Raw genomic sequence first — 16,584 nt, 5'->3', positions numbered from 1 at the left:
AGTAAGTTGAATGTCCTCAACGTTTTGAAAATTTCAAATATTTGGTGAAAAAAATAGTTACTTCTTAATCATTTATAGTGAAAACAGTACACCATATCTCTTTTGATGTTCTATAACTTTTTAAAAATGCCTTAATTTACTCTAAGAAATATTTATTTCATCTGGGACAAAAATATGTTTAATGTAAATTACAATGCAAAATAGTTGAAGAGAAAACTAATTCATCTAGAACGTGCTGAAAACATTTTTTTTTACATTTTCCTTATACAAAACCTAAAACTGGTTCATTAAACATTCTCATTTTGATGAATTGTTAACGTTTTGACAATTAGTTCTTTTAAATTAAAAAAATACAATAAGTAAAGTGTATGTGGAATTGAGCTATATTTAGAGGTAGCTGAACGGCTTTTAGAATATATTAAAAAACAATATCTTATAATCAATTCTCATCAATAATGTTTAGATTCGTTTTGTGTGATAGATATTTTATTAGTTTATAACTTTATAAGAAAAGATAATTTATATAATAAAAATAATAGTTTCTACTTTATCAAGCATTATTATCCAACATACATAGTAAACAATAGTTTACCTATTTTTTTAGTGCTATGTTTGAAATACTTAGATTGCCTATATGCATTTTTTTTTCGAGTCTGGGTACAATTTTAAAAGCTTTCCAACAACTTGTAATAAGAGTTGAAGGTGCACTTCAACAGTTGTTAACGAACCACTGTATTCTTTAATGAGTTCCACTTCTTGTTTTGCTCTGTCATTGTGAACTTTAAGATCATCAATTATTTCAGGATATTTATTATCATCATAGTTATTTGGCTAAAGGTTTGAATCACCTTTTAAAAACTCTATTGGGAGTTTTAGCATCTGAATAACATTTTTTTTTTGTGGCAATGACATAAAAGTAGTTATGGATATTTTTTTTTTTTAATTTTAAGCCCATTCTTTCATTTTATATATTTTTTTTTGCACATACTTAAAAGCTTAGGTCAAAATCCTGGTCAGAGTAAAAACTACAAATCAGAAAATGTATTAAAAATATTTCTTTTTACTTAATGCAATCTAATTAACATTTAAAGTTATAGCACAATTAAAAACCATATTAATCTAAGATATAGTTATATTATTCACTTATTTTATCTTTTTTCCTGACTTTTTAAATACATACGATCAAATTTCCTTGTTGGTGTTTTTTTCCCCACCATACCTCGAAATAGGAAAATGGAAGAGAAAAAAAAGGTAGAGCACCCGCTGCGCCAAATATCTACTTGTAGCGAAAATAATTCCAACTAACGCAACACAATTCACATCATACAGGAATCAAACCATAAAAATATAGAATATTTAAAATAAAAAAAAACATTAAACAATCCTAATCACCACATTCCCCCAGCATTAAATGAATTAAAAGTTCGGCGACATTCCCGTTAGTTTAAACTCTTCGAAAGCCAACTGTTTAATTTTCTTTTTGGATCCCAAATGGTCTCGACCATCAAATAGTGTCAATTCATGAAGCTCTTCCAATGAATACCATAAATGTTGACATATTTTTTGAGAAGATGTTTCTAAACTTCAAATATTGATTTCAGAAATGTAAACTAGTGATTTTATCAAATTCGATTCATTACGTGGAGTATTTGAGGCTGTAGGAGCAGAGATATAGGGTTTCAAAGATATTTGAAAGATAAATACACAAATATCCAGAAATTTGTGTTTATTTTTAGAATTCAATTTAAACTGCAACTTATATATTCACATTTTTAAACTTTACAACACTTTATAACCTTAATTATATTTGACGTTTTTGCGTACTAATAAGAAATATTATTGCAAATTTCAAAAATTATTTATAATAAATTCTTAGAATCGTGGGAGCAGAAGTACTGACCAAATTATTAATGCCATAATATGATGCTTGCAAGCAAATGTTAGTAATTTTCTTTTAAGCATTTTTTCTAATAAAGCCCAAGTTCCAGCATTTTCACCTGTGTTTGAGCTGGTTGTATCAAAACACATAGCCACTCCCCTATCTTAAACAGCTTCATAAAAGGCAATAGCTTGGGCTTCCCTTGTCCCAGATGAAAGTTTGAGAACACAAAAGAAGTTAAGAAATTCATTTTCAACAAAAAAAACGTTTAATCGGAACTTTTCCTTAATATGTTTGGACTTTTTTAAATCTATTTTCATTCCCCTTCCTTCTCATAGTACTTTGATTAAGAGCAAACTCATCAATGTTTTCTTTCATACTCCTGACTGACTCTACTAGTATATATACAGCTTTTTGGTTACACTTTTGTACGATACCGAGCTGGTGCAAATTCTGGATTAGTTTAATTTTTTCATCCTCTCTTAAAATTCGATTGAAAACACATTTGTTCTTCTACCTCCTTACAATTTTTGCCATCTTTAGATTAAGAAGAAAATTATCTATATAATACAAAATTTCAATCATCTCGCTTTTTCCTTCAATGAATCTGTTTGTTTTTTTCATTTGACTGCTCCGTTTTCTTTTTTATTTTATTTTTCTGTTTTTCCTTTGTTCAAAAGCTTTGATCAATTCCAGACATTGATCAATTTCTGCGTTTTATTGTTGAGCTAACAATAAATATTTTTCTTCCTATAAGATAGACAAAAGAATAACATCTTCCAGGGTGGAAAGATTTTTTACTCTTTAGTTGACTTTGAGATTACACTATCCAACAGCAAAAATGATACAAAAACAGTATATTCTCAATTTAATAGAATTTCATCGTTTAATTCCAAACATAGCCTTATATTTTCTCTCAGAGCTTCGTGTGCCTTTTTCTGAAGGTTAAAAGCTGTTTTAAGCCCTCGGTGTTAAATTAAAGGATAAATTATTTTTATACATTTGAAAGCCGATTGTTAAAAAATTATAAAACCATTTTTAAAATGTCTGCATCATACTTAAACCTCGAGTTATCTTTGCTTAATGTGGAAAATAGATGTTTTTTATTCAGAGGCTCATAACTTCATGATGGATATATTCGAAAAGCTTAAAGTTATAGTGAGGGAGGGATTCCAAAAAATAGACATTCAAGAAAGTCCTCGGAACAATTCATTTTTCTTCTTCTCTCTCTTTGTTTCTATCTCTTTTCTTCTTCTCTCTCTTTGTTTCTATCTTTTTTCTTCTTTTCTCTCTTTGCTTATATCTCTTTTCTTCTTCTCTCTCTTTGTTTCTATCTCTTTTATTCTTCTTCTCCCTTTGTGTCTATCTCTTCCAACTCGGCATACCAATATATATGGACTTTTATTGTGAGGTCAATTCAAAAATAAGTTTTATACTTGAAATATTGTCGTGCCCTAATCTCAAATTGAAAACAATATAGAAAGTTTTTGGTAAAGGCCACGAGGTTCTCAGAGAAAAAATAAGGCCATATTTGGAATCAAGGAATTAAAATGTACTAAGTTGAGCATTTGCTGTTCTATTGCATTAAAAAATTTGATTTTGTTGGATAGTGTTATTTTCCATTGTTCTTTTTTAGTAGTCTCCATTTTTCATTTAACAATCATTATTGCCATTTGTGATGTTTCATAATTTTATTTCTAAAAACATGAGGTTTCTTTAATAGTAACATTTTATTATTCTTTCTCTAATTAATTCAAGATGATGATACAGAAAAAATCCAAAAGCCATTTGTTATTAAGGCAATTTATTTGCAGCCAATTTGCTTACAAATACACTGCTCAACTAAAACTTATTTGTAGATTTTGTCGATTTCTTAATAGATTTCTTTGCATTATAATATTTTTGTTGATAAACTATGATCATATTTACACAAATTCTGCTATATTAAAAAATATTTATGTAATACAAACACGAACACATTATCTAAAAGATAGCCAATGAAAAATTAATTTTTTTTGGATTTAAATTGAGTATATTTATGTTAAAATTCTAAACTAAAATGGTTTACCACAAAATATAATTATATAAAAAGTAAATTTATATTGTAAAACCTCCCTGTAAACAACATTTTTTCTTGTTTTCTGCCCATTTGATGAAAATATAATTGAACTTGCACCTCCTTTTGACACACTTGAAAATGCAACATATAATTGACCATGTGAACATATTGATTTTAATAAATATGAAGCATTTTTTTTTCAAATGTTTGACCTAGGGATTTATTAATTGACAATAATAACATGTCATGTGCCTTGTTCAACTATAATGAAAATTGAAAATATATAGTAAGATTAACACGCTCATCCTTTTCATAATTCATTTTTTTAATTCGTATTTAATATACGTTTTGTTAGTAAAATAATTCGTCATTTTGGATTTTTTTTTGTACATTTTCGAATCGACAACCCATACCTTAAAAAAGAACTTTGAGACACTGATAATCGATGTTGTTTTACGAAAAAAATTTGCAAAAAATCACACTTGCCCTCCAGAGCCCAAAAATGTAGTCTAATTAAAATTAAATATTCCCTGTATTAGGGTAATGATAATTCTAAACAACTTAAACGTTCCCTTACTTACGTATATCATAATTTTGAACAACTTTTATTTCATGTTTAAAGTCTGGATCTGTCTTTGTTTTGAAATAAATTCGTTTTAATCATTGTGTTTCTAAGAAGGACGTATATCCCACACACATAATTATTTTCATACTATGTAAGATATCTCCTTTATATCTATGATCTATCTTTCATTATGATACCAAGTTTGAGCGCGATCTATTGACCTGTGTTCTTGCAACACCTGGATAAGTCAGTATACCTCACTAGTGCTCCACGATTTTTTCAATGAACGAAATTATTGAACAAAAACATCGTCATACCAGCTTGAAGGAGTTATCACATTGCCTTAACATCTCTCAAAAGTAAGTTCATACCATTCTGACTGAAAATTTGGGCATGAGACACGTTGCTGTACGGCTTGTTCCAAAAGTGCTGAATTTTCTGAAAAAAAACAGTACCGTGAGCAAGTATCTCCGAACGTACATACTTGTTCGAGCGAATTTAAACCAAATGTTCATGGAACGCATCATAACTGGAGATTAGACCTGGGTCTACGAGTATGACATGTAAACAAGCCAACAATCATCAGAATGGAGGGAGAAAAAATGCATGGTAAAAATAACGAAACAATAGTTAGGTAGACTGACTTATCAACCTGTTGCAAGCAAATTGGTCTAAAAATCATGCTCAAACTCGGCATCCTATTGAAAGATAGTACTTCTGACCTAGAAAAAAAAAATACCTTTAAATACCTTCAGCCCGGTCAATTTAAATTAACAATAAGGAAATTAAATTAAAAGGAAGTTTTATTCAACTGGCATGTCCAGCATTTATTATCTTTCTGGCAACCATCAAATGAGAACTGTTTAAAGTATAATTTATTGATCTCACTGCAGATGTATTTTGGGTCATACGATTTCATGCTATATTTATCAACCAGACTATGGTTTCTTTTTTGTATTATAATATTTTCTTGCCATACATACTAAAATCTGGAATGTGATAGATTATCAAATTTGTCAACATTAATTCTTTTCTTAGGCAATTTTTTTGTACAATATATAGCATTGACTGCACAAACAGAAACACCCCCCTCTCTTGTCATACTGTAACACCTTTAAGGTACATCCTGAATTATGTTTATAATTCCTTCAATATCTTCGGCATGGTCCATTTTGCTCGAATTACGTATAAGCTGCTTCCTTACTTCTAAGCTCCTTGCTTCTCCTCCGAATCCATTGATCAAGAATAAATCGATTATTGATGACAATGGATTAGAGTTCTTGCCAATAGAAAAGAAGGTATGACTCGATTTGTTCGTTTCACATCCTACCTCATTAAACCAAAGGATGTAATAATCGACGACATAATTTTTTTGTAGCAAAGATGGGAGTTTGCTGTCTTTCTTGTTGTGTCGATATTTGTTGACCTGTGTGAGACAATGTGCAGAAAGTTACGCTTGTAGAAATCTGGATCGTAAGTGTCTGGTCCATATAGGCTAATCACTTCAAAGTAAACACCTAGGTAGCAACGTTGCCCGTTAAGTTTCCCTTAAGCTATTTTACCTCAAGATATGTCCCCTAAATATATAAATAAATGATTTTTAGGCATATGTAGTTATTGTATATTTTTGGTTGAAATTGATGATCCCATTGAATTTTTAATCAAAATATGTAATATGTATTACTATACAATGCATTAAAGGCTTGTTTTCTGGTGTAACAATAATGTAATGACAGTCTTACCTAATATTATGCATGTTCGTCAATCTATGAGAATTTTTTAACATGGTATCTTCAGTCATGTCTAATAATAATTAATAACAGAAAAGTGATCATCACTCAATATATTTGAATACCACTATGTAATGACTTCGAACCAGACACATAGTGAGATTTTTGTGAGGGTACGATAGAGATGCTGATGTGAGTTTCTGTCTAACTATGTTGTTCTTCATTGGCTTCTGTTTCTTTTACAGCTCCAGAAACAAAACTTTTCAGCATATCCATTATCTCATCCTCAATCGAAAATTTGATAGGCTATGTTGATTCACATATGACATTCAACATGGTGATGAGGTTATCTCCTATTTTGTCTTTGGTAACTTTTTTGACATTATACAGTCCAGGTCTAGATATCACATCTATAGGATGTTCCATTTCTTGGTTCTGGAGATATTGTCTAAGCAACTGTACCAATTCAGTTAAAGAATTATTCATAATCAAATCCTTTACCTCTATCTCTGGATAACCATGACATTTACATTTTTTTAACAAGATACAAAGGAAATTGTTGGATATTTTCTTCTTCTTGATATTCCATCGTCCATTCAATCTCCATGGGATCAAATCTCTTCATTATTTCCCTTACACACTTTTCATTTACTTATTGCCTTATCTTCTCTGTCCTCCTTATATTCCCAGCTGCACTGATATATGAACTCTTCTGCTCTGTTACTGTCCATCTCTCTCAGAAGGAACTAATCCAGCTCTGCAGATAGAGTTTTGTTCGTCATACCAACATATTTTTATTCTACATCGTTTTCCATACGTGTTTTCATTTTACTCCTCCTATCAGTCCTTAAATAGATGAAAGTGCTGCCTAATTAGAAATTTCAACAAACTTTTCTATGTAAAGACTGAACGACTTGTGCAAGGAGTTTTTCCCTTAAAGTTTTTCAAAATCATGAGACAATAATATCGTTTTCCAATTATTTATTTTGAATAAAATGAACTAATTTTCTAAGAATTTGAAAAAATAATGGGCGTGGCACTCATAAAATGATAGTTTTTGGCAAATTTATTCACTAAAATCAAATTTAAGCATTCCAAACTGAGTCTAAAAGCATTTTACGTATAAAATCTACAAGATAAAGTTTTTTAAATTTTTTATTAAACCATATAGAAGCTGATAGATATAAAGATAATGCTGTATCACAGGTAAAAAAAAAAGGATGTGGTCGCATAAAATGGGCTGGGTAACCTTTTTTATGATGCCAATCCCTAATTTTTTTTTCTTGTCATACTGATATTGAAACCCTAAGATATTTACTTTTTCACAAAAACTAAATTATTGACATCCTAATGAACATTGAACATGATTCAAAATATGAACATTACCTTCTTTTTAGTATCTTACAACATAATTTTCTACTTTAACGAGCGTAAAATTTTACTTGATTATACATTTCAAGAATCACTTGAAACACAAATTGACATATACAAGAAAAAGAGAAAACAGAATATAGAATAAATTAATAATTTATCTTTCATTTTGTTTACAAAATATAAAATTAAAGTAACTTATTTTCAAATGATTGTATTGAGATAAATATAATTAACAAATGTCTTTTTATCGATCACTTTGAATTAAAACTGTTTTCCTGTTCTGCATACTTATATATACTCGTAAATATATTTACATAAGTTGAAAGATTGACATAAGAAATGTCTAAAGTATTTAATATAGGATGAAAAATAAACTATTTTAATGCAAAATGCTCTCTTTTTTAAACAATTTGTTTGTAAGGTGAAATTTTTTATTTACATAAAAAAAGGGTATTATTATATTAAAAACTTTTTTCTACTATTTGATTTAATAAAAGAAAAACTTCCATTTTCAATATTGTTTCTTTATGTATGGTGTTATTATATATTTTTACAATAACTCTAAGCCTACATACAGAGTTTTAATGTGAATTCATGACAAATTCGAAAGTATGATAATAGCCAAAAAGTTAATTAATTTAGAATTTTAAAAAAATGATGAGAAACCAAAGTTAAAAAAAAAATCTGATAAAAAAAATATGATCTAATATTTATTTTCTGGCTAAATAACTAGAATATTTATTTTTGTCAAATTATTTAGCTAATTGAATTGATATTGATATCTTTTTTTTATCTTTCTCTCTTTTTTCTTATTTTAGAAAAGTTCAAAATAACAGGCACCTTTTGGCACAAATTTCATACCGTACTTAATAGATTTTTTTTACAATAATAAAAAAAGTTTGCCAATTTATTTTGTCCACTTATCCCATCAATGAGGCTAGTTGAAAAATCTGATTCTATTATCTACATCTAATAATATAAAATAATAGTGTTCATTGGTATAATTTAAGCAAAAGTTTTTAATTTCCAAATAATAAATATTATTTGATTCATGATTCTTTTAAAATTTCCAATCATTAAAACATTTATGATTGAAGTACGGTTCTCCTTTTTCAACAAATTACAAAAAGTAAATATTATGTATTTTATCCTTTTATATATATACTGGGTGACTCATTTCGAATGTGAGAGTTAGAAACTTAATTTACGCATGAGTCATTATTTTTATTACACTACTCATTTTAGATAAAAATATATCCAAACATATGCTCTAGAAATAATAATGATAGAGTTTTCCAAGTTGCCACCATTTTTAGCTACTGCCACCTTGATCCTGCAGTGTGCCGCTTTGCATATAGTATAGATCAATTACTCGGTGATTTCATACTATGCTATCATAAAGGCTTGGGTGAGAGAATTCCTATTGGAATCATTTTTGTGGCACTAGTATAGACGGATAAAACAAGAGGGACCTCATTTTTTTTGCCAAAAACCTCACCAAATTATCGAAGTACCATTTCCTACAGTTTTCTACTCGTTTGAAAATAGACAAATTATTTTAGTCAAAAATTTAATGATCTAAAGACATAAGACTAAAATTATCATACCATAACTATTCATTATAGTTAATAATTATTCATTATTTTTTTCCATTATATTTTTCTTTTGTTATGTATTTGACTTCCGGCCTGCCTCCACACGGCCTTCCTCCAACCCTGACCTCAAACCTTCTCACCTTGCTGTGTCTTAGAGGAAATGTCTACAGTATATCTAATCCAAAATTGGATTTGCTCTGAGCTGCCATCATGACAACGCGCTACGTCATGGACGCGGCTTCATCTTCAAAAGCTGCTAATCCAATTGCCGTCGTGTTGAGACTATTATTGCTTGTGAAGGAGAACATATTGGATAAAAAATATAAGTAAATATAATATTTAAACTTATCATGAGAAACATAAGATATCATATTTTGAGAAGTATTTTCTTAATTTAAGTTTTGGGTTCCCACTATGTAAATATTTATTTTATGGGTCTATCTATGTAAATAAATTATTGTTATCATTTTCATAAATATATTAATAATGTGACTAATTAGTCCATTCATCTAATAATGAATTAATATATTTTAGAAAGCTTTATTATTTTTTCATTCATATGTACATTTTTCTGCCTATAATTCGAAAATGGATCATGAAAACATATTTTTTTTTTTTTCATTTTCAACTCTAATTTATCTAAATAAGATAACACGCCAAATTTGATTACTCAAAGAACAAAAAATAGACCTAGGAATACAAGAATTAAATTAACTACAAGTAATTATTATACTATCATCAAATAGAATATAAATATTTTAGCTAATACATTAATTTTAGAACAAAACCAAAAACATGAAAATATTAACTCAAAAACTGAGTACCGGCCCCAGATTGAGTGTAGTCACCAACCTTAAAGAATTTATGCTAATAAAACAATAATAGGTGATTATTGTACGAAATGGTGAAAAAAAGGGTCATATAATATGCAAGATATATAAAGTTTGTCCACAGTAAAGTAATAACAGTAACAGGATTATTGTTGTGTTGCTCCTTATTTATTTGGTCCAGCTCAGTCCAGTTTTAGTACCAGCCCTATAGTCCTTTGGGTTTCAGTCCTTAAGACTGAGTAACAAAAAACATACATAAGACAATAAAGACCTCCATAAAAAATCTGGCATGACAAGAAGTAAAAAATCAACGACAAAAACTGAAAAAGGTATATTAGGACAACCCAACAATATCTATTTGGAAACACGTAACAAGGTTGATTGAAGAGCACTCCACAGTCATAAGGATGATTTAAAAGGAAGAGATATGAATTGTTTTTGGACCAAAAAAGTACATTTTTATCTATCAATATCAATCTTCGACTATGCCAAGGACATCTAAAGAACCTCAAGTTATCATCCGGACATGTAGTTATATTCTCAGATGAAAATATATCGAAAGTCTACCCAATGATAAACCGAAAAAATTATGGATATACATATGAGTATATATAATACTACTAATGAGTAAATACTAATTTGAATATAAGCATCAATAAACTTGTTATATACCCCTTACATCTAAATTATGTAGTTATATAGATATATTATGGAATAAATTTCTTTCATCGGAATATTATTGTAATCTATATTAATGCAATCTAACCAAATTATTATATTTAAATTTTTTAATAAATACTTTAAACTTAAGTGACCATTAATCAATCAAAATCAACCTTTTTTAAAGGGATTTTTTTAAATTGAAAAAAATTTGGTATATTCTATAAGTTCAGCTACGATATAAAACATTCAAAGAAAAAATAAAAAAGATATCAGCATTTAAGTAAGGATCTTCATTTTATGCGATTTTTTGTTGTTATATGCATTTTTTATTAAATGTAATCAAGACAAAGTAGTAAATAATTCATTTTTGAAATGCTGAAATATTTTTATCATTTTATTATTTACTTTGGTTTTTATATATATCGTTTTATCATGTCGAAATATGGCACTAAATCTTAGTTATACCCTAAAAACCTGATTTTTTTAAAGGCTTTAAAGGCCTTTAAACATTAAAAATTGGTTTCAGTCTGCCCCTTCATTTTGTTGGAAAGTGTAATCATTTAGTCCTTTATCATTCTCAGGGAGCAACAAGAAAAAAGGCAGCGCATCTCAGATCTTCTAGATGCTGGAGTTGATGTGATGAACATTACGGAAATGGTTAACTATTCTAGGATCCTGGTTTTTAAGTTGGCCAAGACGAAAAAAAAATAGAAAAGACCTCTCCAGGATGTCAGGAATTGGAAGGAAAAATTTAAGGAGGTATACTTAGTTCTTGTTAAGTTTGGAGAAGAATATAAAGGAGGATCCCACGAAGTCGATGAATCACCTCCCGAACGACTTCTCTCGGCTATAAAACACAACTTTGGATAAATTTCTTTCACAAGGACGCCACACCACCGAGAGCATGAAAGCCAGGATCCTCGAGAGATGTAAAAATCCTCACATTGATCAAGGCAATTGGGTCAATTTTGAACATTTTCTTGGGCAAGCAGATTTTTGAAGTTAATTAATTCCACAACTGCTGGCTTGTGGAAACAGAAGAAGAGGTCCAAGGGGGTTTACCGCACTAAATATCTAGCCCAAACAGTAGTCCTTGGCGTTTTGGCCTATGATAGAAAGAAGATTCCTCTGTTTGTTTTTTAAGGGTGGACAGAATATAGCTAGGAGGCCTAATATAATGTGATTAGGCACATCCTTGTGCCATGGCTGAAGATCAATTACCCAGAGGGTAATTACGTATGGACTCAGGAAGGCACCCCCTCTCACACGTCCGCCAAGAGCAAAAAACATGGCTTGATTCTAGTCCAATGAGATATGGTCCCTTCCTCACCAAATTTGAACCCACTGGACTTTGCTATATGGAGCACTTTGGAGAAAAAAACCAACAGGATCTCACACTCAAATGTGGACTCACTGAAGTCCTTTATATGACAACTTGGCAAAGGTGCTTGTGATCATCTTCAGGGGACGTATAAAGTATGTGGCTATGATTTATAGTGAAGGTGGCCATATTGAGTGAACTGTTTTTCGCAAAAACCTTGTCTACGTGTTTTTTTTTAGATTATTTTTTTGCATATTATTGAAAATATAAGGTGAATGATGAATTTATAGATCCGTCTCTTGAGTCCACGTTTTGCTGCCTACCCTATACATTTTCTATAAGCATATTTAGTAAGTCTCAAACGACAGGAATTATGTTACATTTGAACCAAGCAGAATTTCATTTGTGACATTTTCTTATCAATTTGATTTGTCTATAAACTGTATATATTCCATTGAAGGTTTTATTAGTATAAACAAGGAATGTTTTTTTTTTTCATGGAATGCTTACTCATTGACATTTTTTCTTTATATATATATATAGATAACTTATCTTATCCCCAGCTAGAAGAGATAGAAACAAAGAAAGCGAAGAAGAAAAGAGAGAGAAAAAGAAAATATATATTATACTTGTAATAACATTAAGCCGCATGTCTGAAACTGTATAAATAAATTATTTCAAGCTTCATGGGCACAAGATGACGTGTAGCATACCCATAGTGAGTGAGGGATTCCAAAAAGAAACGGACATACACTCCAAGCAAATCCTTTTTATTTTTCTCTCTCTTTGTTTCTATCTCTTTTCTTCTTCTCTGTCTTAGTTACTATCTCTTCTAGCTGGGGCATACGAATAATACTTGTACACTTTTATTATGAGATCAATTCAAAAGTGAGTTTTTTCCTTGAAATATTGTCGTGGCCTTATCTCAAATTGACAACGATATAGAGCGTTCTTGGAGAGACTCTTTTTTTTAAATTAAAGTTCTTACTTTTAGCTATCTAACGCAATACTTCTAAACTTTTTGAATGCATTTGTCCTGAAGCTATGAGCCTCTGAATAAAAAACAACTATTTTCCACTTTAAACAAAGATGAATTGAGTTATAAAAATGATGCAGAAATTTTAAAAATGGGTTTATAATTTTTTAACATTCGGCTTTAAAATATATTTATACAATTTATCCCTATCTGTATGGCCTTTTTCTGAAGGCCACGAGGCTATGAAAGAAAAAATAAGGCCATATTTGGAATCAGGGGATCAAACTGTACTAAGTTAAGCATTTACTGTTTTTGTACCATTTTAGCTGTTGGACAGTGTAATCTAAACTATAGTTACAAATATATTTCACGTTATTTAATTTACAAAATCTTGTCAAGATATTGCATATTTTGTTCCAATATTATCTAAAAAGGTTAATATAATCCGTATGAATTTGTCAAAACTTTCGTTGTATTCTCAACTTCGCAAGAAAAATAGAAAAATGAAATTGGCGAGATCTTAGCAACAATGCATTCAATAAAATGGACCTCCATTCGCCCATCGTTTCCATTCCTAAGAATTAATATGATTATATTTAGACATCCTAGTTACATGCCTTCTTATCCTTGCTTCAACTTCATGTTCTGCTCAAGGGGTCTCCCCTTTTGTGCCTTAATCAGAGGATCTCATCTCTTTTAATGGAGGGATAGATCATTGAGCATATGTCCATTCACATCAAGGTCTTAATAATGACTTTTGATATCGTGAATCATCGCCCTATCCTCAAGAATACATCAATTCCTCCAGATATTATAAGGAATCATTGTATACTTCTATAATAACTATGGAAAGAATATGCGCATGAAAGATCCATAGAAGAACATAGAAAGAGTTAACATCTTCCATCCACAACTCCTTCACTGAATTTATTTATTCCATTCCACCTTAAGTCAAATATGATTTTCCTCCTACTCAAAGAAAACTATCATTGTTAAGAGTCCTTCAGTGTCCTGAAATACAGAAGTCACTCTTATCAATCACATTGATATCAATTCCATTTATAAGGTGGAGTTTGTGATGTATGGTCTAAATGTATAATTATATAACATGACCATGCCGCCCTTTTCTTGAACTTGTTATCTGCTAATCATATTCATTCTGCATTTATTACTACTACATATAAATTTAGTTAATGGAACTTTTAAGTGATTTTATATTGTGAAAAAATAACCTCATAACTTATGTAGACTTCAATTCGAATATCTGAATGTATGAGCAATTCCCAAACTTATTGAGTTGTAAATCCTTTACTACAGAGCTTGTCACCATATTGGAAAATAACTCCTTCAAAGATCTAGGTTCTCCACAAAAATAAATTTATTACAGATAATTACTAAATGTTTTCCATACTTTTTTAACTAGAAACTGTTTAATTGAAGACAATAATTAAAATGAAACAATTGAATTGCGATTTGGTTGGACAAATAAATTAAAGCATCAAAGATATTCCTCGAAATTTAAATTCCCTATTCTTTTCCTTTATTTTATTTTTGTATCTTATTGATTCCTTCGACTTTATTTCGACACATTGTAATTGTATTCATGCAAATAAAATTTTCAAAATTCCTACTATTATCAGTTGTAGAAGTATTATTGGTCTATATTAAAAACTGCTCTAGCAATATCAAAGTAGGGATGCTTTTAAATATTCAGTTTCCTGAGTGTCATTTACATAATTGCAAAAATATATATCTTTAGAGTAATAATTGTCAAAATCACAAGACAGAAGAGGCTTATTCAAGACACCATATTCTGATATGCAGGTAAGATAATTACATCAAGCTATATTTATTATATTTTGGATAAGTGACAAACTAAGATCTTATTATTTGTTTTTCACATGATTTTTTCATGTTTAATACATGATACCCAATTATTCTTATATGTTACTTATTTTCCGCCATATTGATTGCTTTTTTCTTACAGTAATATACCTAGTATTGAGAAACTAATATTGATCCCCTTACTACAGAAAATATAGGGAAAATATTCATAAATAACGTGTATGCGGTCTGCGGTCGTTTAGATACATGTTAACTAAAAGTAGTTTACCGTATTAATAGACGTTCCTTCAGAATAATAACTTTATTCACAATTCATTGTATCCAAAGTATTTACCCAGACTAGATGAGGTTTTAACCCTTTTGGATGAAGATGGTCAAGAAATATTAATGCTATCATTTCCCAGGGAATCCTCTTACAAAAATAAGACATCTTAAGTGAAAAAGGGTATATCTTATACTTGGCATACTTCCCCTTCGTCCATAGACTTAAAAAGAGTGTTGTTCCAACAATGAAGTTTTTTAGTCAAACTCAAAAAAAAGAATCTCATAAAATTATGTTGAAATATATCAGAATTAAAAAATGAAATGCTTGTAGTTGTAGTTGATAGCCTATGGCAATGCTGCAACTGTTTATAGTGGGAATTAAAAGCAATAATCCATGTAATGATGTGTTCGATTAATATGGAATACATATATATAAATGAGGAGAGATTAATATTTCATTGTAAGCAAAAGTTTTGAGAAGTAAAACCTATTTTTAATTAAATCGATGTTATACATCTAATATATGTTTTAAAAAAATTGTTCAAAGTCAAAGTAAAGAATCTGTTTTATATATTTGTCACATATTTTTAATTATTATATATATTTGACTTGAGGTTAGTCATTCATAATAAATTGAAGATGGACGTAAACCATAGATATAAATTAAATTAGTATTTTTTTATCCACTAACCAAAATTTAAAATTTCCCTGAAATTTTTAACTCGCTGTTGATAATAACATTTATAAACTTTATAACTATTCAAATTGAGGGCACATCATCAAGTAAAAATATATACTATGGAGTTAGTTAAAAGCCGAGGGGACCAAGGCATTTGTCCTTTGAAGTGTTCATTTATAGATACAACAGAAAATGAACGGCAACCTGGACTTGTCGGTGCATCGAAACAAATTGCATGGATGGAATAAAGTCTGCAGAGTGGCGACGTGGCCATTTCGATTTTATCGAGTTATTGTCATGTCCCAGTACCATCCGGAAATAGAAATTAAGAAAAGGTATACTTATTATTAGTCAGAGGTCCAAAAATAAATGTACATTTATTAATATACATAAAAAGACTATTTACATGGTTTAATCAATTGTTGTTTTATTGCAATTTTATTTTATTGGTACTTTTCGATTCTAAAGGAAAAATGGTATTCTTAATCTATCCCATTCAACAGCATAGCAATTCTCGAAATAGCTTATTTTTATACAAAGAAAAATGAATAAGTATTGTGGTACATTTAGGCTAAATTTACACTAAGAGAACGCAGCTTTGGTAGACTTTTTTTCTGAGAATAAGCTTAATCCCTGTGTTAGAATATAATTTTGACGAATTTGTCTTATAATTACTCTTAATTCTTCTATTTATTAGATGTTGTGTGTGTTGACGGTGGCACAAGGTCACCTTTAATAAAATAAATTGCTGTCCACCTATCATTTGTTTTGTGAATAAGCCCTGCCCCGTCCTTGCGTCCAAAA

This window comes from Lepeophtheirus salmonis, chromosome 14 (assembly GCF_016086655.4).
Source record: "Lepeophtheirus salmonis chromosome 14, UVic_Lsal_1.4, whole genome shotgun sequence".
Lineage (NCBI taxonomy): Eukaryota > Metazoa > Arthropoda > Copepoda > Siphonostomatoida > Caligidae > Lepeophtheirus > Lepeophtheirus salmonis.
This window is presented reverse-complemented; position numbering follows the sequence as displayed.